Here is a 25,395-nt window from a genome sequence, read left to right on the forward strand (position 1 = left end):
CCATGGAAGCCTCCAGAATCTGATTGCTAATCAGGAAAGCTGTTTCCTAAGAAAGGCCTGCCTGTTTGGACTTGAAGTAATGACTGATGCACAGATAAAGCCAGTGTGACTTTTTAAAAATCTTTTGACTTCTGTGTCCAGATTTTGCTTTTCTCTTAATTAAATCCTTTAGACAAAGGTCACAGGTCAAAGGAGATAACTCCTCTAAACTCTTCTGGTAGCAATAGCTGCTTAACTCTTCAACTCTTGATAGGCTTGTCTGGAAACTGTCGTGTTCATTTTTCTGTGGTGTGATTTACCTCCTTTGGTCTTAGTTTGAATGCTGAAATGTAATAACAGATACAAAGATGGAAATTTTTCTTTAGAATGTAGATGATGGTAGTCTGGAGAAGAAAGGCATTGTGCTGACCTTTATCCACATTTCGATATGGAATACTTGAAGTTTTATTATTTATTTATTTATTTATTTATTTATTTATTTTTGAGACCGAGTCTTGCTCTGTCACCCAGGCTGGAGTGCAGTGGCGCAATCTCGACTCGTTGCAACGTCCGCCTCCCGGGTTCAAGTGATTCTCCTGCCTCAGCCTTCCGAGTAGCGGAGACTACAGGTGTGTGCCACCATGCCTGGCTAATTTTTGTATTTTTGGTAGAGACAGGGTTTCGCCATGTTGCCCAGGCTGGTCTTGAACTCCTGACCTCAGGTGATGCACCCGCCTTGGCCTCCCAAAGTGCTAGGATTGTAGACATGATACACTGCGCCCGGCCGAAGTTTTATTTTTAAAAATCAGTAAACCGTATTATTTTTCTAATTTTGTAAGAATTTTAGAAACATATTTTCCTAAAATGGTTTGTTAAATACCTCATCCAGCTCAGTAATGCTAATTTTTTGCCGTATCTTCTTCTCTTTATAACTTCTGTACTGATATCTGACCTTAAACTTCATCATGCCAGGAATCATAACCCCTATATTTCAAGGTATTTAAACCATAGTATAGGAATTTTAATCTATGAGGGAGATTAAGGGGACAGTTTCTAAAATACATATATATGTATGTATATGTTATGTGTTTGTCTGTAATTGATTATATTTATTTATAATATAGAAAGTCTAAAACACCACCATTGTCAGTTGGTATCATAAATGCGGAAAAACTGATATTATCTTCAGTACATACTCACTTCCCAAAAGAATCTGATAATTTAAAAATTCAAGGTAATCAATACCTAATATAAGGATAGCCAACTCAAATGCCAACAAGACAGAGGGGACCCAACAGAGAGTAAACCAGTGAACTTGGGCACAGAGTGGAGAAAAAGGGCCCAGCTACTACTCAGCTTCCCACTTCTGCTGTTCAGGAATGAGGCTCCATTGTCTCATGATCTGCTGATACATCAAGAGAAGGCAGAAATGTAGAGCTTTGTGAGTGCCCCATACTTTTAATGTGTTGGAAACACATTAAAAAAATCAGAACATTGTGCTCTTGCATGTTTTGCTATGATGTTCCTTGTCAGTACATCGGGGCCTGAGAAGTATGACGGATGGTGCTTGTTCTTTGGTGACGTACAGTCTAGTTGGGCCCTTATGGTGTGGAGCAGTCGAACCTCCACCTCCTGAGTTCAAGTGATTCCCCTGCCTCAGCCTCCTGAGGAGCTGGGACTTACACGTGTGTGCGGATGGGGAGCAGAAGTGGGGAGGGCGTGGTCTTGGGGCATCTGTAGGCACTCAAGGAGACTGGCCTCAGTAGAAGGCCTCACAGCAGGTCTGTGCTCTGAAGAGTTCCTCACAGAGCTGGAGGAGAGTTAGCTATGGGGAGAATATGAGATGGAATTAGAGAGGAAAGGAAGGGGTCACCCTCTGGGGCCCTCTAGGCAGATCATAAGGACTTCATGTTTCACTGTGGGGGCAGAGAAGAGTCAGTGCAAGTTTTGATAGCAGAAGTGCTGTGGTGTGACTTGAGTTTTAACAGGATTCCTCTGTTGAGAATAGAGTGTAGAGGGCAAGGATAGAATTAGGGCAAGCAGCAAGGAGATCACTGGAATAATCCAGGCCAGATGAATGGGGGCTTGGGTAAGGGTCAGCAAAGGATCTATGCTGAAGGTCGAGTCAGCACGGTTTTCTGGTGGAATGGGCCTTGGAAACATGTCCATATTCCTTTCTTTTCATTGATGGTGACCAAGCTGCAGCCTAGACCCTTCTCCTCATTCCTAGATAACCATGAAATTCTAGAAATTTTCCTCCTCGTCCTCAGTTCTCTCCTTTCTTTTCATCGTACAGCTACAGCAGGATTGATGTTGGAATGCCGGCCCCATCATAGCCTCCCTAACTTTTGAACATAGTGGGTGGATTTCTGCCTCAGGGCCGTTGCGTTGGCTGGTTCTTCTTATATTCTCCTCCCCAGTTATCTTCCTGGATAATGTCCTCTCTCATTTAATTCTTTGCTTAAATGTTACTCTCTCGGTGAAACCTACCCTGATTGATGTTTTAAAAATTGCAAACCTTCCTGTCACTCCTCCCCAAGTCCCTCTTAACCTTTTAAATTTTTTCCCTGTAGATCTTAGCCCCTTCTAACATACCTGCATACTTTACTTACGTTTTAAGTTATTGTCTCTCTCTTCTCACTGGAATATAAATGCCAAGAGGAATTTATAGAAATATACATATATATAAATTCCAAAAGGCAGGGATTTTTGTTTTTGTTCACTGATACATCCCTGTCACCTAGAATAGTGTCTGGTGGGGACTGGGTACTTGATAAATATTTGTTGAAGGAATGAATAAGTGGCTTTCAAGAGGCACTTAAGATACACCACATGTCAGACGCTGAGAATTAAAAACAAACAAAGCAAAGACACAAACCCTGCCCCAGAGCACATGGTTCATTAGGGCACAGCAGCAGGAGAACAAAGCCTATTGATCTAATACAATGTGTCCAAACTTCTGTGCAAACACAAGTAAAAAAGCAAGTAATTCTTCCCTTTTAAGCCAGGTCTAAACTGTTGATTTGGACTGCCCAAGGCACACAGGTAGGGGAGAGGTGATGACATTTCAGGGAGAGGGAGCAGTGTGAGAGGGGACGTGGGGACAGGAATGTGCCATCTGTGTAGTCAGGAGGGTGTTGGTGGTGGAGAGTGACTGAAGACGAGGCAAGAAAATGGAAAGTGGGGCCAGTTGAGAGGGGACTTGAATACCCTGCACAGGAGTCTCGACTTCCCAAATTTATTGAGCTCCTGTTGTGTGCCAAGAACAGTGCTAGGTGCTCGGGATTCAAAGGTGAGTAGATTGCTCTTCCTACTTTATGGGTTTCATCTTCTAGAGAGAGGCTGTGGTGTTAAGTGAGAAGAAAAGTGGCCAGGATTGTGGTGGTGGGAATGGAGAGGCCAGGAGAGATGGGGGAGGGACTCTGGGTTAGGATTAACAGGATTTGGTCAAAGACACAGTGTTTAATGGAGGGAGTAGGAAGTAGAGTCTTCTGGCTCGTCACTGGGACTTAGGGGTAGATAAATGGTGACAGTGTTGTCTGTAGTAGGAAAGGCAGGTAGAGGATGCAAGGGGCTGGAAATGCCAATCAGATATCCCAGGAGGGATGTGAAGGAAAATTAAAAATATATAATAGGTGGTTAGTTTTGTATTTGGGAAGCCAGGAGGCTGGAGATACAGGTGCCCCAACCAGGAAAGTTGGAAGGGGAAATGTGTTTGTAGGACACTTGGGGAAGTGATGTGTGTATCTTACCAGAATGTCACTTCCATGAGGGCATGGGTTTGGTTTGTTCAGTGCTGTATATCCAGCCCCTAGAACACTGCTTGGTACAGAGTATAATCTCAGCCAATGTTTGTGAAATTAATGAATAACATAGTTGAATTTAGAGGACAAAACTGGAGTCATAAGTTATTAGAAGGCTTAAAATGAGATTAAAGTGATTAAAATGATATTATTTTAGATATTCTTTTACAGGGCTTTGGTGATCAGTTAGATTTTTTAGAAATTTTAAAATGTTACCCTTTACTGATAATATTCCTGGTCACCTACTTGCTTTGGATATATACCCAGTGATGGCATTGCTGGGTTGAATGGTAGTCCTAAGTTCTTTGAGAAGTCTCCAAACTGCTTTCCACAGTGGCTGAACTAATTTACATTCCCATCACCAGCGTAGAAGTGTTCCTTTGCTCCAAAGCCTCACCAGCATCTGTTGTTTTTTGACGTTTTAATAATAACCATTCTGGCTGGTATAAGACAGTATATCATTGTGGTTTTGAATTGCATTTCTCTGATGATTAGTGATGTTGAGCATTTTTTCATATGTTTGTCGGTTGCTTGTATGTCTTGTTTTGAGAAGTGTCTCCTCATGTCTTTTGCTCACTTTTTTTTTTTCTTTTCTTTCCTGAGATGGAGTCTCACTCTGTTGCCCAGGCTGGAGTGCAGTGGTGCGATCTTGGCTCACTGCAATCTCCGCCTCCTGGGTTCAAGCAATTCTCATGCTTCAGCCTCCCGAGTAGCTGGGATTACAGGTGCCCACGACCACACCCAGCTAATTATTATATTTTTGGTAGAAATGGGGTTGCATCAAGTTGGCCAGACTGGTCTTGAACTCCTGACCTCAGGTAATCCACCCACCTCAGCCTCCCAAACTGTTGGGATTACAGGCATGAGCCGTCGCACCCGGCCTTTTGGCCAGGCTGGTCTCGAACTCCTGACCTCAGGTAATCCACCCGCCTCAGCCTCCCAAACTGCTGGGATTACAGGCATGAGCCATTGTGCCCAGCCTTTTGCCCACTTTTTAATAGAGTTATTTGTTTTTTTGCTTATTGAATTGTTTAAGTTCCTTATAGATTCTGAATATTAGATCTTTGTCAGATGCGTGGTTTGTGAATATTTTCTCCGCTCTGTAGCACATATCTGGTTTGAATAGAAATCTTAATCTCCGATAGTGTTATTATTTGTTGAACCCAGTTTGATGTTGGAAGCAGGTAGTCTAGATTAACACAGCAGTAGGTGACCTTTCATGCAAAGAAGTGAACGGCTACATGAAAAGGCACATGTGAAATGAGTGAGAATGAAATTTCTTTTGCAATTGCCTTCTGTGAATGTGGAATATCAAGTGAATGCTTTTATTTTTTTTTCCTTGTGTTGTATTATTGTCGCAGTACAAATGCTTATAAAATGTGGACTGGCAACTGGTGCTTAGAAATCTTTGGGTTTCCCCAAAAGACTTTTCATTATGGTTGGATTTGGTGTGTGTCTTTATAAAGTATTTCATAAAGACATGAAAAAGATACATTGCTTTTTTTTTGTAATCAAAATCAGGGTGTCATTGAGACATTGTAGAATGTAATATCCTTTCATTATATTAGAAAGGTAGCTAATTTTTAGTGAGTATTGTATTGTGAGTTTACTGAATCTAGCCTCATGGCACTGGTAAGAATAAACGAAAATAGAACCTTGCCATGTTAGTGATTCCAACAGTGTTATGGACTGAATTGTGTCTCCCCAAAATTCATATGTTGAAATGTGAGTGTATTTGGAGACAGAGTCTTTAAAGAGGTAGTTAAGATAAATTTAGGAGTTATTAAGAAGGGTGCTAGTGCAGTCTGACTGGTGCCTTATAAGAAGAAATTAGGCACAGACGTGTTCAGTGGGAGGATGTTGTGAAGACATAGGGAGAAGATGGCTGTCTACAAGCCAAGGAGAGAGGCCTCAGAAGAAACCAGTGCTGCTGACACCTTGATTTCAGATTTCTAGCCTCCAGAAATGTGAGAAAATAACTTTCTATTGTTTAAGCCACCCAGTCATGGTACTTTGTTATGGCAGCCCTGTCAAACTATTACAAGCAAGAAGCCCAGGCTATTTCAGCATCACAGTCTCCCTGGAAGTCAGGAAGAGGGAGACTCAGTAGTGCCCTGGGTGTCCCAAGATGGATGTTTCTGTTTGAATGCTCAGAGGATCTCCAGGTAACTGCTGTTGTCTGTTGTTCCTTAGTCATTCTTTTCTCATCATTTTCTTCTCTTGTTTATTCATTTGTTTATTTATTGACAGGGTCTTGCTCTGTTACCTAGACTGGAGTGCAGAATTGTGAACACAGCTTACTGTGGCCTTGTCTTCCTGGTCTCAAGTGATCCTCCTGCTTCAGCCTCCCAAGTAGCTGGGACCACAGGCATGCACCACCATGCCCAGCTAATTTTTTTTTTATATTTATTTTTTGTAGAGACAGGATCTCACTATATTGCCCAGGCTGGTCTTGAACTCCTGGATTCAAGCATTCCCCTGGGCTCCGCCTCCCACAGTGCTGGAATTACAGGCGTGAACCACTGTGCCTGGCCTTTCTGATCATTTTTGTTGGAAGCTGCATACTTTCTCAGCATTTTTATTTCCTTCCGAAACTCCAATTAAAGGTGTGAGATGAAGCTGAGGCGCTTATCTTAAAACCTTCTGTGATTGGAGGCCTCAGGTTTCATTTATTTGGACAGTCCCAAGCTCAGCTGACTAGATGAGATTCTTGCTGAGGCAGGACAGCTTTGTGGACGGCTGTCTTTGGTGTGAATTGGACCATGTGCATGAGATGCCAGGGTTTCAAGCCAAGGCTGCTTTCTTAAGAGAGTGTCTCCGGCAGCTTGGAATTTAAGTGAAGCTTAATTTAATCCCTCGTTTTCACAGTAAATGTGTAGGGTGTGTGTTACTTACAGTAGGAGTTGGAAAGCCATTGACTTCCTCTGGGCTATTTATTTGAATTTGATTTACTTGGAAATTTTTCAAACAGCAGAGCACTTAGAGGTCTTCCAAAGAACTTAAAAAATTTTCATTTCACATTCCAATAGATCTGTTTTCAAAATGGGTAGGGCAAATGGTGTCTGTGATTAATTAGGTTATAGTAAATTTTGGTTTTGTTCCATGTATCCTAGGTTTGAAGAAAATGAGAGGCATAAATGTTGAGAACTATCTTCTTGAATTCCTTCTTGATTGGGTTGCTGGGACACCCAACCTCAGAATATTTAAAATACTTGGAGACCTAAAGTGAAGTACTCTCATTCTCTACTGTGTATCTAGGGCCACATAGATGTATTTGATGTTAATCACACCTCTTCATTATGTGTGACCAACTCTTCTGAGTAATACCATGAAAAGTGCTTCTTCAAATTCTGTATCTTCACATACTGCTATTATGTAAGAGGAATTAGACTATTGTAATTGAGTGAAATTTAAAATCTTCTGCTTTAAGTTGTGAAATAACATGTTTTTGGCTATGCCATCATGCAACCTGGCTTTCTCAGCAAATTTTATAGCTTGTGGGGACAGATGACCCTGAATTCCAGCAGCACCTGCAGTCAAAATAGTTCTCATTCCAGGGCCCACACAACAGGGTGTGTTTGCAAGTACTTGAAAGGAAAGTGTAGGCAACACTTTGTACTCTTAGTCATAAAACATTATCCTGGAATTTGCCTTGCCCCAAAGCCTGGGAAGCCACCCTTTTCTCCCTATCCCAAAGTTTCATTGTAATTCCCATTTCTGAAAAGGAAGAAAGAGTACGATGGAATTTCTTCGCTAGGATGGCAGATTGAAGGTACTTAGGTGAGGAAAGAGATGCTAACAGAGCTTGTGTGAGAAGATGACCAAAATCTGGGTGGAAAGGTAGTCTTAGCAGAGTGAACTAGTGATGTTTATTTACCCAAATAAACTATTTTTCCAGCCAATTATAACAAATGCATTTATTCCATGTTTAATTAGCTGCAGAATATCCAACAGATTCATGGAGTAGAATATATTTTATCAGAACAAAAATAGCCAGCTTGAGAAATGATTTAAACCAGAGATCAGCAAACTGCAGCTTGGCCAAATCCAGCTTTCCACCTGTTTTTTTTATATGGCCCATGAGCCTAGAATGGTTTTTACATTTTTAAATGCTTGAAGAGGCCGGGCGCGGTGGCTCACGCCTGTAATCCCACCACTTTGGGAGGCTGAGGCAGGAGGATCATGAGGTTGGGAGATTGAGACCATCGTGGCTAACATGGTGAAACACTATCTCTACTAAAAATACAAAAAGTTAGCCCGGCGTGGTGGCGGGCACCTGTAGTCCCAGCTACTCTGGAGGCTGAGGCAGGAGAACGGGGTGAACGCGGGAGGCGGAGCTTGCAGTGAGCCGAGATGGCGCCGCTGCACTCCAGCCTGAGTGACAGAGCGAGACTTCGTCTCAAAAAATAAATAAAATAAAATAAAATAAAATAAAATAAATGCTTGAAGAAAAGTCAAAAGAAGAGGAAGAATTTTGTGACACCTGAAAATTATATGAAATTTGTATTTCAGTGTTTATAATAAAGTTTTATTGGAACACAGCTGGCTCATCCATGTATGAGGATATTCCACACTGTGTATCAAAGCTCTGTGGGCCAGCCTCTTCCTGCTGAGGCAGCACAGCTTTCTGGATGGCCATGAAAAGCAACTTTCATGGTACAGCAGCAGAGTTGAGTATTGTCACAGAGACTCTAGTCCACACAGTGTTCAGTTATTTACTTTCTGGTCCTTTACAGATATCTCTGCCCTTCCCTGCTAGTTTAAGCAATCGTTTAAATTTACTTTTTTTTTTTTTTTTTTTGTGAGACAGAGTCTTGCTGTCGCCCAGGCTAGAGTGCAGTGGCACCATCTCAGCTCACTGCAACCTTTGCCTTCTGACTTCAAGCAATTCTCCTGCCTCAGCCTCCTGAATAGCTGGTCCTGCAGGCGCACGCCACCACACCCAGCTAAGTTTTGTATTTTCAGTAGAGATGGGGTTTCACCATGTTGACCAGGCTGGTCACAAACTCCTGATCTCAAGTGATCCACCCACCTTGGCCTCCCAAAGTGCTGGGATTACAGACGTGAGCCACCACACTCAGCCTCTGATTTACCTTTGATCATATTTTTCATTGTTTACTGTGCAGTGTGCTGGTTTTGATATGCAGGGTGGAATATCCTCATGTTGGATGGCAGGTTATTCCATAAACCCATCTTTTAATGGAAACAGAATCCTTTCAATGTAATCTGCAAAAGATCACCACTGAGCATCTCCTTGGTCACTGGAAATTGAGCCGCAACCATTAAGAAAGTGGACCAGCTATTCTTTTTTTCCCTCTCTAACCGACCAAATCATTCGTTTATTCAACAAATACTTAGTGAGTGTCGGCTGTCTGCTTGCCACTGTTCCAGGCAGTGGCAATGAATAGTGATCCTAACAAAGTCCTTCCTTGGGGACCCTACATTCTCACGGGAGGAGATGGATCATAAGCAAACAAATATAAACTGGGGGAAGAAGCACAAGGAATAAAAGACAAAGGGACGGGGAGAGAGAGAGAGAGAGCTGGGGCAAGAGAGGGCTGCTGGAGATGTGGTGCTGGGCCGAGGCTTTTAGCCGCAAGAATCAGGTGAGCAGGAATTCGTGACGTGAAGACTCAGGAGGTGGCATTCCAGGTGGAGAGAACTGCAGGGGCATAGGCCCCCAGGTGGAGCCAGTGTGGCATGTTTGAAGAATGGGAATGCTCTCCTGGAGGCCAGGGCAGAGGTGAAGACAGAAAAATATGGGTGGGGCGAGGCACAGGATACGGAGGGCATGGCATGGCAGGGCAGAATAAGGACTAAAAACATTTTTAATTCTGGGAGAGACAAGAAGGCTTTGAGCAAAGAACTGACTTGATCTGGTAATTTAAAAAAAAATCACTGAAATTACAAGATATATCTTCTACCTTGTGGTTTATTGCAGATAATGGCATTTTGTGGTAAAAGAAACAAAAACCCTTTCAGTTCACCAGCCACAACAGTTAGCTTTAACAGTGTCATAAAAGTAGGATCAAAACAATAGGCCAGTATCTTCTTAGGGGAGTGTTCAAAGCTTCAGGTATCCATATCAGTCCAGATCCCATAAGAAAACAGGTGGCATATGGTAGGTAATGGGAAGACAGTGGACTCTAGTGTAGAGGGAAATGCCGCTCCTACCTGGGTTCTTCAGGACAATTAATCTGCTAGTGTTGTTTAGAATGGATTGAAGAACAGAGGGGAAGAAGATAGGGAGACCAAATTGTTTCATTAAATTATATAAAAACTTGATTATTTTCAAAAAAATTGAGTCAGCTTCTAATGTGGAGGAAAACTATTGTATAGACCCCAGTCAGAACAGTGAAGATACTTGTACTGTCCTCAAGTGTCATTGTACTTGTTGATTAACATATAAACAAGCAGGTGTGGTGGCTCACACTTGTAATCCTAGTACTTTGGGAGGCCAAGGCAGGAGGATTGCTTCAGCCCAGGAGTTTGAGACCAGTCTGGGCAACTTGATAAGACCCCCATCTATACAAAAAATAAACAAAATTAGCCAAGCCTGGTGGTGTGCCCTTTATTTCCACTACTTAGGAGGCTGAGGTCAGGGATTGCTTGAGCTCGGGAAGTCAAGGCTACAGTGAGCCGAGATGGGGCCGTTGCACTCCAGCTTCGGTGACAGAGTGAGACCCTGTCTCAGACACACACACACCACACACACACACACACCCCAAAAAGGAAACCATATATTAAACATGTTGCCATAAAAAAAATTGGCGACAGGGTATATAGGAGCCACAAAGAAGTGGCTGCATCCTGGGGATAGTAATAGCCAAGCTCCTCCCACTCCTAGGTCTGAGGGGCGAGGGAGGAAGCAGTTTCCAGGGGACCCTATATAGAGGGCCACCTGACAGGACCCAGGGAATCTGGCAGGAAAGGAGCCATTCTCCTCTTTTCTTCTTGTCTCCCATAGGAGTCCCCCATTGGCTGAACCAAAATGGGAGCCAGTAGGCAAGACAGCCTGTTGTCAAATGGGTCAGCTTCCCAGAACACACAACATGGTGGCAGAGTAGAGGGCAGGTGGAGGATTTCCATCCTAGGGGACACCTCAGGAGTCTTAGCTGCATCCCAACTCTGTTGCTTTCTCTCACTCCCACCCCCAGCCACCCCACAGATGTGTACGCATGAGCATGTGCATACACATGCTCCCAGGTACCCTCTGGTATTCTGCCATTGCTTTTCTGACCAAGACAGAGGAACTATTTATTAGCTGTGAAATTTGAAGACATTTCTCATTATTTCTGTAATGTTTGATGCTATAAACATTTATAGCATACAGGGGTTTCGCTGTATTGCCAAGGCCAGTCTCTTGTAATATATACAAGAGAAGGAAGATGTGCATGTAATCCCAGCACTTTGGGAGGCCGAGGCGGGTGGATCACGAGGTCAGGAGACCGAGACCATCCTGGCTAACATGGTAAAACCCCGTCTCTACTAAAAATACAAAAAATTAGCCGGGTGTTGTGGCGGGTGCCTGTAAGTCCCAGCTACTCAGGAGGCTGAGGCAGGAGAATGGCATGAACCCGGGAGGTGGAGCTTGCGATGAGCCGAGATTGTGCCACTGCACTCCAGCCTTGGCAACAAAGCAAGACTCCATCTCAAAAAAAAAAGAAAAAAGAAAAGAGAAGGAAGATGTGGATAGCTCAACACATCCCATTTTCCATTCCTGATAAAAATTCAAAGCACATGTGTTACTGATGCTAGAGTTAAACATTGTATTTTTTTAAAGTATCATTTCTAATTGGCCGCAGAAGGAAAAATACAGTAAGCAGGACATTAAAAATATTGGGGAACTGTATTCAGTTTTGGTTATTCTGGTTAAAAACAAAGCAAGCATTGAATTTTAGCCACTTCAAACAGTTTTCATTTTCCACTATTGAGCATGTTAAAACTGTGAAGACACAGAAGTACCATTCAGTTCAGCACCTTCTGTGATATCCTGTACTTTGGAAGCCTTCCATTTTCTTTCAGGTACAAGAAGTTAACACCCTGAATTAGTCACTATCTGTGTAAAAGCCAGGAGCTTTATATTTTGTACTGAGGCAGAGCTGAAGTTTTTAAATAATTTGATCTTTTAAAAATATTTGACTTTCCATTTGATTTAGGTTCTGAGAATCAAAGGTTCTAATAACAAAATGGTCAACTTGGCAAAGAGAAATATGCAGAAGTCAATTTTAGGCCTTATTTTGCAAGAGCACAGTGCCTGTGAAAGCAGCCCAAGCTGTACAGATGGTAAAACTCGTTTTTCTCCCCTACTTTTTCTGGAATCTGGTCAAAAATCAAGTATTGTGGTACATTTCTGAACAATCTTGACCCTAAATTGTGGTACATTTCTGAACAATCTTGACCCTAAATTGGAGGGCTGGCTGAGGGCCCCGGGGAAAAGAAAACTCCCTTTTCCATTTATTATTATCAGCCATGTTGTAAAACTTCAACATTATTTTAAGGTCAAAGAAAATAAGTCACCTTGAATTTCCCATAAGTTTTGAAGCACTGGAACGAGGTCTGTTTCTGTCTCTTGGCTTTTGCTCATGGATCAGTTTTGCAGCATGGGATCAGTCATGTGGTTGTGGGGCTTTTGGGGGTGAGGAGCTTCCACTGCATGCAAGGCACTTTGTTAACACAGTGGGACCTGAGTGAGTGAGCCAGGTCCTAGGCCCGAGTTGGTTTATATAATTCGGCTCAGGAGATTGGAGGCATGAACAGATATGTGGTCTGCAGAGAAGGAGAAAAACAGGAGGACTGTGGAAAATTCTTAAAAGAGAGAGGTCCTGTCTTTCTGTCTGGAGAGAGTAGAAACACAGCTGGCTTGGAGCCAGGACTTGAAGAATCCTGAGGAACAGAGTCACTAGTCATGGATTTGAATGAGTTCTGTGTCTTGACCTCAATTCGTAAGCCTCCGTTTTCCTCATCTATAAAATGGTGATGACATCTTTACCACCCATATCACGGTATTTGTGTGAAGCTAAATTACAGCATGCAACACATGCTGTTACTTACTATTGTCATAAATATTATCAAATGGCATCTGTTAAATATTTATGTATTTGTGATGCTTGTTATCACATGTATAGTTTTCCAGGAGTTTGATCTAAAAAACTCAGTTGCTGCCACTGACGGTGATTTCTTAGGCCAGCTCCACATAGGAAAGTTTTTATATGTGGTAGACATTTTACATGTGCTGATCTCACAAATGCAGTGTGAGTGTCTTGTTACAGTGGAGAGGGGTCTCTGGACAGGGTATGTGAAAGGCTGAGCTCCCTTCTTTAGGCAGGAATCGGGTATAGTATGGTGGAGTATGTTAATGTACAGACAGACACTTGAAGTTCTGGGTTTAAGATTGTCTATAGAACTTGGAAATTGGGACTGCAGTTTTTAAGCAAAAAAAAATTGCCACCATTTTTTTTTTTTAATGGAACTTCCTAGAGCCTTTCTGGGACTGACTTTACTTGACTTAGAGGAGTAGGAGGTGTGGTAAATTCCTTCCTGGATATGTTAATTAAAACGTAGTGAATTAAGCTGGAGAACTTGGAGCCCGAAACATGTTAGTGTTGTATAAAAGGAGGAATATGAATGCATGAGATTAAGTTTAAAAAGACATGTGCCGCACGTTTAGCTAGAGATCCTAGTTCAAACTCATTCCCCCGATTGGCCCCATTCACACGTTTCAGTGTCACCTTCTTTGTTAAAGACAACAGGACTGCACTTCTTTGGAATTAGTTTAAGAGGTAGTTTATAAGCCAATCAAGAAAACTGACCTCATGTTCGTGCTCTTAAAAAAAAAAAAAAAAAATCAGTTATTTTTGAGACAGGCCTCACTCTGTCACCCAGGCTGTAGTGCAGTGGCATGATCTCGGCTCGCCGTAGCGTGGACCTCCAGGGCTCAAACCATCTTCCTGCCCCCTCCTCTTGAGTAGCTGAGGCCGTAGGTGCGCACTACAACGCCTGGCTAATTTTTGTATTTTTGTAGAGATGGGGTTTCGCTGTATTGCCAAGGCCAGTCTTGAACTCCTGAGCTTAAGCATTTCACCTGCTTCAGCCTCCCAAAGTGCTAGGATTACAGGTGTGAGCCACAACGTCCAGGCAGTCTCAATTTTTTTTAAAGCATTTTTAGATTTACAGAAAAACTGAGCGGATAGTACAGGGTATCTCAATACTCCCTCACCCCCCTTTCTATTTGTATATTAATATGGTATGCTTGTTATAATTAATGAAGCTACATTGATATATTTTTATTAACTAAAGCCTATCAGATTTATTCAGCACATATAAAAAGTACCACATATAAAAATCTTCCTATATGAAGCTGGCCTAATAAATCACCATCAGTGACAGTAACTGTTTTTAGATCAAACTCCTGGAAAACTACAGATGTGCTAGCAAGCATAACAAACACGTGTATTTAATAGATGCCATTTGATAATATTAATGACAAGTAACAGCATTCGGATATTTTATGGTTTGTGTTGCATGCTGTAATTTAGCCTCATACAGATACTATGATATGGGTGGTAAAGATGTCATCACGATTTTATAGATGAGGAAAACAGAGGCTTACCAATGGAAGTCAAGACACAGAACTCATTCAAATCCACGACTAGTGACTCTGTTCCTCAGGATCTTTCAAGGCCTGGCCCCTTGTCAGCTCATTCAAATCTACGACTAGTGACTAATTAGATCAGATTTCCTTAGGGTTTTTTTTTTTTTTTTTTTTTTTTTTTTTTAAATATGATCTTGCTCCATCACCCAGGCTGGCATGCAGTGATACAATCATGGCTCACTGCAGCCTTGATATCCTGGGCTCAACTGATCTTTCTGCCTCAGCCTCCTGAATAGCTGGGACCACAGGTGTGCCCCACTGTGCCTGGCTAATTTTTTTTGTGTGTGTGGATACATAGTTTCTCCGTGTTGCCCAGGCTGGTCTTGGCTCCCATGATTCTCCCCCTGCTTAGCTTCCCAAAGTGCTGGGATCACAGGCATGAGCCACTGCCCTCAGCTAGATTCCTTAGTTTTGACCTGAGTCAAATACCATCCTTTTTCATTTGCCACTTTATCCCATCATGTGGAGCAGTTGCCTGACACATAGTGACTTTGCACAGATGTTGTTGAAATAAGATGCTCTGCCTGCCCTTCAGTTGGTATAGTAGAGTAGGGAAGGATCAAGCCATGGTGCCATTGACACCCTCACTAGCACTTAGGAGTATGGAAGCAGATGGAGCAGTTTGAACCCTGGCCCTACCATCCACCAACCCTATGACTTGGGCAAGTCACCCAGCCTCTCAACCTGTTTTCTCACCTGTGAAAAGAAGATAATAATAATTCCTAGGCCAGGCGTGGTGCTTCACGCCTGTAATCCCAGCACTTTGGGAGGCTGAGGTGGGTGGATCACAAGGTCAGGAGTTCAAAACCAGCCTGGCCAAGATGGTGAAACCCCATCTCTACTAAAAATACAAAAATTAGCTGGGCATGGTAGTGGGCACCTGTAATCCCAGCTATTCGAGAGGCTGAGGCAGGAGAATTGCTTGAACCTGGGAGGCGGAGGTTGCAGTGAGCTGAGATGGCACCACTGCACTCCAGCCTGAGTGACAGAGCGAGACTCCATCTCAAAATAATAATAATAATAATAATAATAATAATAATAATAATAATAATAAATAATAATAATTTCTACCTCATTGAGGTAGGGACTAAATGAAAGAACACATGAGAGTTTCCAGACTCTGGCCTCACCCATGAGAAACTCTCAGTAAATGTCTTCTTAGAGACCATGCAGGATAGAATGTGAGACCTGTGATGTGAGCTGCAGAGTGTCACTGAGAGTCAGAAAAGAGGGGATGGCCTCAAGTTGGGGTGGGGGTTAGGAAAGCTTTCCTAGAGAAGGCAACATCTGTGATGGACCCAAAAGAATGGATCTGTTCTTACTTGAGGGACAGTGATGAGAGAATAAAACACCAGGTTGAGAGACTATATCTCACAAAGCTACAGAGGTGGGAACGTGTGAGAATATCTTTTGTAGGAAAGAAAATCACCCAATATAAGTGGACTGTAATCTAATTTGGCAAGACAGCAGGACAAGAGCAAGAAAGCTATAAGGCCATAAATGCTTTTGACCAATAATGTATTTCAGCTTTTCCAAAAGTTTTCAAGTATAGAAAAAAGAACAGTACAGTGAACACCCATATAACCCCTCTCTCATTTCTACAATTATTAACATTCTTTATTTGCTTTCTGTGTAGAAATCAACATATATTATTTTTTGGCATATCATTAAAAATTAATTATAGCTAGCATGACTTCATTTTTTTGAGACAGAGCTTTGCTCTTGTCGCCCAGGTTGGAAAGCAATGACACGATCTGGGGTCACTGCAACCTCCCAGGTTCAAGCAATTCTCCTGCCTCAGCCTCCTGAGTAGCAGGGATTACAGGCACCTACCACCTTGCCCAGCTCATTTTTGTATTTTTTAAAATTATACTTTAAGTTCTGGGATACATGTGCAGAACGTGCAGGTTTGCCACATAGGTATACACTTGCTGTGCTGGCTTGCTGCACTCATCATCCCGTCATCTACATTAGTTATTTCTCCTAATACTATCCCTCTCCTGGCCCCCCACCCACCAACAGGCCCCGGTGTGTGATCTTCCCCTCCCTGTGTCCATGTATTCCCAGTGTTGAACTCCCACCCATGAGTGATAACATGCAGTGTTTGGTTTTCTCTTCCTGTGTTAGTTTGCTAAGAATGATGGTTTCCAGCCTCATCTGTGTTCCTGCAAAGGACATGAACTCATCCTTTTTTATGTCTGCATAGTATTCCATGGTGTATATGTGGCACATTTTCTTTATCTAGTCTATCATTGATGGACATTTAGGTTGGTTCCAAGTCTTTGCTATTGTGAACAGGGCTGCAATAAACATACGTGTGCATGTGTCTTTATAGTAGAATGATTTATAATCCTTTGGCTATATACTCAGTAATGGGATTGCTGGGTCAAATGGTATTTCTGGTTCTAGATTCTCAAGGAATCACCACATTGTCTTCCACAATGGTTGAACTAGTTTACAGTCCCATCAACAGTGTAATAGTGTTCCTATTTCTCCACATCCTCTCCAGCACCTGTTGTTTCCTGACTTTTTAATGATTGCCATTCTAACTGGTATGAGATGGTATCTCATTGTGGTTTTGATTTGCCTATCTCTAATGACCAGTGATGATGAGCATTTTTTCATATTTTTGTTGGCTGCATAAATATCTTCTTTTGAGAAGTGTCTGTTCATATCCTTTGCCCATTTTTGAATGGGGTTGTTTGTTCTTTTCTTGTAAATTTGTTTAAGCTCCTTGTAGATTTTGGGTATTAGCCCTTTGTCAGATGGATAGATTGCAAAAATTTTCTCTTATTCTCTAGGTTGCCTGTTCACTCTGATGATAGTTTCCCTTGCTGTGCAGAAGCTCTTTAGTTTTAATTAGATCCCATTTGTCAATTTTGGTTTTTGTTGCCATTGCTTTTGGTGTTTTAGTCATGAAGTCCTTGCCCATGCCTATGTCCTGAATGCTATTGCCTAGGTTTTCTTCTAGGGTTTTTTATGATTTTAGGTCTATGTTTAAGTCTGTAATCCATCATGAGTTAATTTTTATGTAAAGTGTAAGGAAGCGTTCCAGTTTCAGTTTTCTGCATGTGGTGGCTAGCCAGTTTTCCCAACACCATTTATTAAATAGGGAATCCTTTCCCCATTGCTTGTTTTCGTCAGGTTTGTCAATGATCAGATGGTTGTAGATGTGTGGTGTTATTTCTGATGCCTCTGTTCTGTTCCATTAGTCTATATATATGTTTAGGTACCAGTACCATGCTGTTTTGGTTACTGTAGCCTTGTAGTATAGTGTGAAGTCAGGTAGTATGATGCCTCCAGCTTTGTTCTTTTTGCTTAGTATTGTCTTGGCTATACTGGTTCTTTTTTGGTTCCATATGAAATTTAAAGGAGTATTTTCTAATTCTGTGAAGAAAGTCAGTGGTAGCTTGATGGGGATAGCACTGAATCTATAAATTACTTTGGGCAGTATGGCCATTTTCACAATATTGATTCTTCCTATCCATGAGAATGGAATGTTTTTCCATTTGTTTGTGTCCTCTCTTATTTCCTTGAGCAGTAGTTTGTAGTTCTCCTTGAAGACGTCCTTCACATCCTTGTAAGTTGTATTTCTAGGTATTTTATTCTCTTTGTAGCAATTGTGAATGGGATTTCACTCATGATTTGGCTCTCTGCTTGTCTGTTGTTGGTGTAAAGGAATGCTTGTGATTTTTGCACATTGATTTTGTGTTCTGAGACTTTACTGAAGTTGCTTATCAGCTTAAGGAGATTTTGGGCTGAGACGATGGGGTTTTCTAATTTATTTATTTATTTATTTATTTTGAGACAGAGTCTCGCTCTGTTGCCCAGGCTATAGTGCAGTAGCACAATCTCGGCTCACTGCAGGCTCTACCTCCCGGGTTCACGCCATTCTCCTGTCACGATGGGGTTTTCTAAATCCACAATCATGTCATCTGCAAACAGAGACAATCTAACTTCCTCTCTTTTTATTTGAGTACCCTTTATTTATTCTTCTTGCCTGATTGCCCTGGCCAGAACTTTCAATACTATGTTGAATAGGAGTGATGAAAGAGGGCATCCTTGTCTTGTGCCAGTTTTCAAAGGGAATGCTTCCAGCTTTTACCCATTCAGTATGATATTGGCTGTTGGTTTGTCATAAATAACTTATTATTTTGAAACACGTTCCATCAATATGTAGTTTATTGAGTTTTTAGCATGAAGCAGTGTTGAATTTTATCTAAGGCCTTTTCTGCATCTATTGAGATAATCCTGTGGTTTTTGTCATTGGTTCTATTTATGTGATGGATTATGTTTATTGATTTGTGTATGTTGAACCAGCCTTGCTTCTCAGGGATGAAGCCAGTTTGATCGTGGTGGATAAGCTTTTTGATGTGCTGCCAGATTGGGTTTGCCAGTATTTTATTGAGGATTTTTGCATTGATGTTCATCAGAAGGATACAGAACGCTTCACGAATTTGCATTTCAACCTTGCACAGGGGCCATGCTAATCTTCTCTGTGTCATTCCAATTGTAGTATATGTGTTGCCAAAGCGAGCACTAATTTTTGTATTTTTAGTAGAGACAGGGTTCACCATGTTGGCCAGGCCGGTCTCAAACTCCTGACCTCAGGAGATCCGCCTACCTCAGCCTCCCAAAGTACTGGGATTACAGGCGTGAGCCACCATCCCTGGCCTATCATGACATTTTAACCCTCAATACTTTAGCATGCATCTCCAAACAATAAGGAAGCTTTTTTATAAAAGTACAACACCATTATCATACCGAACAAAATTAACAATAGTCCCCAAATATTACTTAATATCAGTCCATAGTCAAACTTTCTAAATTCATTTCCCAGGTCTTTAGTGTTTTAACAAAATTTTAAACCAGAATCCAGGCAAAAGGCTGTGTATTGTATTAAATGCACAATCACGTCATCTGCAAACAAACAATTTGACTTCCTCTCTTTTTATTTGAATACCCTTTATTTCTTTCTCTCGCCTGATTGCCCTGGCCAGAACTTTCAATACTATGTTGAATAGGGGTGACAATTTAGTCAAATTGTCTCTGCTTGCAGATGACATCATTGGGTATTGCATTGTTATGCCTCTTACATCTCTTTAAATCTAAAATTCCAACTATGATATTGAGATTTTTAGGCTTTGGAACATTGAAAAGAATATGGAGCTTTCCCCCAACTCAGATATCCCCATCTAACATGAAAATAATTCAAAAATAGAAGCAACACTGAATTTCAAAGTAAACGTAAGGAATTCCAAATTTCAGATTTTTTTTCTCTCACCAGGTTGGTGAGTTTGATACTAGTTTTGCAATTTCAGGTAATCACATATTTAAACTCAGCATATGCTTGCTTGCTATGAATTAAATACCCCAGCCCTGGACTCACAGAATTCAATAGAGATACAGTGGCTCATTGTTTTCTGTTGAGCTGAATGTCTAGTGTGTCTAAACTTCACAGATATGAAATCACATTCTTTTTTTTGTTTTTTTTTTGTTTTGTTTTTTTAGACAGAGTCTCACTCTGTTGCCCAGGTTGGAGTGCCGTGGTGCAGTCTCGGCTCACTGCAACCTCCACCTCCCAGATTCAAGCATTTCTCCTGCCATCGCCTCCTGAGTAGCTGGGATTATAGGTGCGCGCCACCACACTGGGCTAGTTTTTGTATTTTTCGTAGAGATGGGGTTTCACCATGTTGATCCGGCTGGTCTCGAACTCCTGACCTCATGATCCACCCACTTTGGCTTCCCAAAGTGCTGAGATTACAGGCGTGAGCCACAACGCCCGGCCTGGAACCCTTTCTTTTTTTTTTTTTTTTTTTTTTTTTGAGACGGAGTCTCGCTCTGTCGCCCAGGCTGGAGTGCATTGGCCGGATCTCAGCTCACTGCAAGCTCCGCCTCCCAGGTTTACGCCATTCTCCTGCCTCAGCCTCCCGAGTAGCTGGGACTACAGACGCCCGCCACCTTGCCCCGGCTAGTTTTTTGTATTTTTTTTAGTAGAGACGGAGTTTCACGGTGTTAGCCAGGATGGTCTCGATCTCCTGACCTTGTGATCCCGCCCGTCTCGGCCTCCCAAAGTGCTGGGATTACAGGCTTGAGCCACCGCGCCCGGCTAAACTCTTTCTTAATAATGCTGTGTAGACCCACGGAAGTGATTTTTGACTTCATTGTATTTAGAGGTTTTTTGAACACTAGGTTCCAACCTTGGTGGAATTTCATAGAGAATTTCATAATTTTTCTTTAAGGAAAAACATCAGATAGGATTGTGGGCAGAACCATAGTATGAAAACCCATATCCTGCAATGAGAAACTCTTACCTGGAAGCGGGAAGGGAGCAGAACACAGAGCGTGCGGGGCATTGCCGGGCCTTCTATAACCAGGAGTGCCCTGCACAGGCCATGGGATAGTTGGACACCTTTTTGGCCCTGCCTGTATCCCAGAAACCTGTGGCCAAGCAAGTGCCTGGAATTGCTGCAGGCTTTGCAGTGGGAGTGAAATGCCCACCAGCTGGGGCTACATCTTCTACAACTCAGGGAATATAACTTGGTATTCATTGGAACTCCACTGAAGAGAGGTCGGGTGCTTTGGGAGTGCTTTCTTGCAAATATGTGCCATCTAATTGCCTTTTCCTAATGTTCTTTCCTCGTTCTGTTTTGGGGGTGGGGCTCCTCCAAGGATCATTTCTTTTCCACCTCACCTGCAGGTGCACAGTGAGTGATACTTTAATTTATTTCATTTCACCTTGTTGTGGAACTCAGCCCATCCCACCTCTGCTGTGAGAAAAGCATTTCCATCTCTGTTTCAACTTTCATGTGGTTCTGTTGACCCACTTGGAAGAGCTCCAGTGTAGTGCCTGCTTGTTTTTTTCTATCTGTCCTTAATTTGGTTTGCCTTTTATTGTATTCCAACTGAATGGATTCTTTCTCTTTCTTTTAAGGGAAAGAAACCTGAGAAAAACAATACTTGTAATGGCGACTGCTCGTTAAGGGTAATTGCTGTTTCATGTTAATTTGCATGTTAAAATGAGAATATAGGGAATTGCTAAATTCACCAACCTGTTCTATCCCAAGGCTAGTCCTTTTAAGTATATTTGTTGCTTAAATAAAGATGGAGCTGTGCAGAATGAAAATGTCCAAATATACAGTTTTTTTGTGCGTGTATATATATAGAGAGAGCATTTAAAATTTTTATTTCCATCAGCAAGAGACATTATACAATACATGGAAATTATAGAAAAGCAGAAAGAAGAAACCCGGAGACAACTAGCATTAACATTCTGTGAAATTATGTCTAGTCATTTCAGTCTACATGTTATATACTCTTTAAATGGGTATAGTTTCACTATAACTGTCTAGAAGTTTTTGCTACTCCAAAGAATGTTCTGTGGATCGGCAGCATTGCTATCTCTTGGGGACTTGTTAGAAATGCAGAATCTTGGGCTCCGCTGCAGACATACTGAATCGTAATTTGTATTGATTGCTATTACATATACATTAAAATTTGGAAACACTGTTCTACAAATGGGGTCCCCAGCCCCCAGACTTTGGAGTGGTAGTGTTCCATGGTCTGTTAGGAACAGGGCTGTACAGCAGGAGGTGAGTGGCAGGTGAGCGAGGAAAGCTTCGTTGGTATTTACAGCTGCTCCTTATCTCTTGCATTACTGCCTGAGCTCCGCCTCCTGTCAGATCAGCAGCAGCATCAGATCCTCATAGGAGCACAAGCGCTTTAGTGACCTGTGCATGCATGCGAGGGATCTAGGTTGCCGAGTCCTTCTGAGAATCTAATGCCTGATGATCTGTTACTGTCTCCCACCGCCCCCAGATGGGACTGTCTAGTTGCAGGAAAGCAAGCTCAGGGTTCCCACTGATTCTACATTACAGTGAGTTGTACAGTTATTTCATTATGTATTACAATGTAATAATAGAAATAAAGTTCACAATAAACGTCATGTGTTTGAATCATCCCAAACCCCTCCAACCTCCCGTCGCCCCATTGGGGAAAAATTGTCTTCCACGAAACCAGTTCCTGGTGCAAAAAGGTTGGGGACCACTGCTCCAGAACATACTATACCCAGGGCAGCATGTAGAGAGAACACAAAGTAGAGGGGATGCAGAAGGGCTCAGACCTGTATTCTCTTCTCCATTTTCTGTCAGTCTTGCCTAAAATAATTTTCCTCAGTACATGATAAGGATAAAAATGAGGTCAATTTCTTTTCTTTTCTTTTTTTGAGACAGAATCTTACTCTGATGCCCAGGCTGGAGTGTAGTGGTGTGATCTTGGCTCACTGCAACCTCCGCTTCCTGGGCTCAAGCGATTCTCCTGCCTCAGCCTCCTGAGTAGCTGGGATTACAGGTGCCCACCACCACACCCAGCTAATTTTTATATTTTTAGTAGACACAGGGTTTCACTGTGTTGGCCAGGCTGGTCTTGAACTCCTGACCTCGTGATCTACCCACCTCGGCCTCCCAAAGTGCTGGGATTATAAGCGTGAGCCACCGCACCCAGCTGAGGTCAAATTTTTTAACAAGGTACGACAGCCTTGTTGAGAAACCCGACTGTGCCATATGTAATCATTTCATTCAGTAAAAACTAAGTGCCTCCTGAGTGCCAGGCATATGTGTGGCAGCCACAGGCCTTGCATTCAGGCTTGCATGTGCTGCAGTGGAAACACACAGAGGCCAAGGAGGAGGGAGTGGTTGCTTCTGCAGGGATGGGGGCTGGAAGTTAGAAAAAAAGGTGGTCTTTGGGTGGAGTCTTGATGGATAAATCAGTCATCATAAGTTATGAACATTACCAGGTTCTGGAGAAAGCACAAAGATGGATAAAATTTGTCTCATCCTTCAAGGACCTTATGGTTGGTTAAAGGACAGGAGACAGGGTTTAAAACTAAATCATACAAAGCACCTTGGTATTAGAGTAGAACCAGAAGACAAGGGTCTGACCATTAGTTTTTTAGCTCCGTGACCTTTGACAAATTATTCCACGTTGGAACATCGGATTCTTCTGTAAAATAGGGATAAAATGATATAAACACCTTCATAAAGTCATAGTGTTTTCTTGGTAGGGTGCAGTGGCTCACACCTGTAATCCCAGCACTTTGGGAGGCCGAGGCGGGCAGATCATGCAGTCAGGAGATGGAGACCATCCTGGCTAACATGGTGAAACCCTGTCTCTACCAAAAATACAAAAAATTAGCCCAGTGTAGTGGTGGGTACCTGTAATCCCAGCTACTCGGGAGGCTGAGGCAGGAGAATGGTGTGAACCCAGGAGGGGGAGGTTGCAGTGAGCCAAGACTGCGTACTGCTCTCCAGCCTGGGCGGCAGAGCGAGACTCCATCTCAAAAAACAAACAAACAAAGAAAACAAAACAAAAAACAAAAATTAGCTGGGTGTTATGGCACACCCCTGTAGTCCTAGCTACTTGGGAGGCTGAGACAGGAGAATTGCTTGAACCCTGGAGGTGGAGGTTGCAGTGAGCCAAGATGGCACCACTGCACTCCAGCCTGGCGACAGAGCAAGACTCCATCTTAAAAAAAAAAAGAAAAAAATTATAGTGATTTTTTTCTTTTTTTTTAAACAGAGAGAGATAGGGTCTTGCCCTGTCGCCTAGGCCGGAGTGCAGTGGCGCAATTGTAGCCCATTGCAGCCTAGAACTCCTGGCCTCAGAGTATCCCCCCCACCTCAGCCTCCTAGAGTGTTGGGATTACACCGAGAACCACGGTGTGGGACCTGTAGTGCTTTTTAAAGTGAGATAACGTAGCAAAGCACTGGCTTGCAATGGGTGTGGAATCAGTGCTGTGTGGCAAAGATATTTAAAAAGTGCCAAGTGAACACCATAGATGGAAAATTGAGGAATAACAGAGAAAAGAGAGGTATTTTGACCTGGAGTGTGCGAGGCCATGTGGCCTGTGTGGCCTTGAGGATGCTGATGAGGCAGAGAAGGTATGAAGAATGGGCCAGTGGGAAGAGAAGCAAAATATGAAGCTGCAGTTTTGAGACTGCATAGACCAAGAAAAGAGATAAGAGAAACAAAGGGTTGGGTTTGTTGGGGTGATGTCTGTCTTAGACATGTCAGGTTTCAGGGACTGCTGAAGGCTGTAGGCCTGGGATGTGTGTGTCAGACACTGCCCTTGATGCAGGTTCAGCCAGGGGTGGGTGAGGAATGAGGTCCTTGGCCCTCCCTGGGCAGGGTGTTTGGTCGGTGTAAATCTGGAAAAGGGAATCTTTCTGGCTTGTTGGAATAGTCCACACCTGCACAGGGTTTCTCACCAGGATGGGAAACACAGGCAGAATGTTTTAAATCTTGAAGACCTACCTCTTCTTTAGACTAGCTAGAGGAGAACTGAACTTTTCTGTGTAATTTTTACCCACTGTCATCTTCTTCCACAGGTCTCTTTTTTTTTCTTCTCAATGTTCTTCCTCCCAACTGAGAACCATTAATTGCTTCAGAAAAGAAATAGAATTGGATTTTTTTTTTTTTTTTTGAGAAATGGACTAAATGCTCTAACACTGGAGAACTATATTCCTATTTGTGTCAGTTTCTCTTCAACCATTAGCTCCTTTATGATCTCTTTATACAGGGTGTGTATAGCCCACAAGTAACTGTGGTTACTGGTTTTTATAGGTTATGACTAGTCTGCTGTATAAGGTGTTAACATTTTGCCCAATCTGCCTTATCTCTATCTCCTCTGTTTTTTTGTGTCTGTGTCTCTTTATACCCACACCCTTAAAACATGTTTGCTGAACCATCTGAATTAGTTGTAGAGATTATGACCCTTTAGCCCTAAATACTTCAACATGTATTTCTCAAGTACAAGGATATTTTCCCACGTAGCCTATAATAAGATGATCACCAATAAATATTATCTGATATATAGATAAGACTTGAATACATGTTCAGGTTTCACCTGTTATCCTAATAATGTCTTTTATACCCCCCCCCCCCCCATCCAGGATGAATGGA

General features: G+C 42.3%; 1 protein-coding gene and 1 non-coding gene across 3 annotated transcripts in view; one reads left to right on the plus strand and one right to left on the minus strand.

Moving 5' to 3' along the window:
* APBB2 (amyloid beta precursor protein binding family B member 2) overlaps positions 1-25,395 on the plus strand; it is a 414,785-nt gene that overhangs the window by 92,306 nt on the left and 297,084 nt on the right. The window lies entirely within an intron of this gene.
* Positions 18,870-18,976, minus strand: LOC111550942. Its single transcript, XR_002734205.1, has one exon. It is a non-coding gene; the product is annotated as a U6 spliceosomal RNA (small nuclear RNA).

The sequence above is a fragment of the Piliocolobus tephrosceles genome, chromosome 3, assembly GCF_002776525.5.
Source record: "Piliocolobus tephrosceles isolate RC106 chromosome 3, ASM277652v3, whole genome shotgun sequence".
In the NCBI taxonomy this organism is placed as follows: domain Eukaryota; kingdom Metazoa; phylum Chordata; class Mammalia; order Primates; family Cercopithecidae; genus Piliocolobus; species Piliocolobus tephrosceles.